Genomic DNA, 1,231 nt, shown 5'->3' on the forward strand with positions numbered 1-1,231 from the left:
GTCGTAATCTTCGAGAAGTCCTGAATGAACTTCCTATAATATCCAGCTAAGCCCAAAAAGCTGCGAATCTCTGTCACCGTCTTCGGTGGCTCCCAATCAAGAACTGCCGTGACCTTAGCCGGGTCCACTGCTATCCCCTCTCTACTGATAACATGGCCAAGAAATCTGACTTCTGAAAGCCAAAACTCACACTTGCTGAACTTAGCATACAGCTGATGCTCCTGAAGAGTCCTCAATGCTATCCGTAGATGCTCCTCATGATCCGCCTCCAACCTCGAGTAAATGAGAATATCATCGATGAAAACGATCACGAACTGATCTAAGAAGGGACGGAACACCCGGTTCATCAAGTCCAAGAATACCGTGGGTGCATTGGTCAATCCAAATGGCATGACCAAGAACTCGAAAGAACCATATCGAGTAAGAAAAGCGGTCTTGGGAATATCCATATCCCGAACCCGCAGCTGATGATAGCCAGAACGAAGATCAATCTTCAAGAAATACTGCGCCCCCTGCAACTGGTCAAACAAGTCATCAATCCTAGGTAGTGGGTACCTATTCCGGATAGTGACCTTGTTCAACTCTCTATAATCTATGCATAATCTCATACTACCGTCCTTCTTCTTCACGAAGAGGACCGGCGCGCCCCACGGAATGACTCCGACGAATAAAACCCTGAGCTAATAACTCGTCCAACTGGGTCTGAAGCTCCCTCATCTCAGCTGGTACCATACGATAGGGTGCGCGGGATATCGGGGCTGTGCCTAGCTGCAACTCAATACAAAACTCTACCTCTCTCACCGGAGGTAATCCAGGTATGTCCTGAAAGACATCCCGATACTCTGAGACAACTCTAGTCTCCAATAACTCAGCACCCTGATCCCGTCGCATCACCTCCTCGATGTACGCCAGAAATGACTCCGCAAGTCGGTTGCCCTGAGAGGCGGCTACAATCATCTCGGACCCGTCGGACGCTCGCAACCTGACTGTCTTCGCAAAGCAGTCAATGCTAACATGGTAGGAAGACAACCAATCCATACCAAGGATGACATCGAACTCGGACATATGCAACACTATAAGATCGACTATGAACTCGGACTCGTCTAAACTGATAATACACCTCTTACAAACACTCTCCAAAAGCGATACCTCTCCTAGAGGGGTGGAAACTAATAAAGGGGTGTCTAACGAATGAGCTACGAGCTGGAGTCTAACCATGAAAGCATATGAA

Source organism: Asparagus officinalis, chromosome 6 (genome assembly GCF_001876935.1).
Source record: "Asparagus officinalis chromosome 6, Aspof.V1, whole genome shotgun sequence".
Classification (NCBI taxonomy): Eukaryota; Viridiplantae; Streptophyta; class Magnoliopsida; order Asparagales; family Asparagaceae; genus Asparagus; species Asparagus officinalis.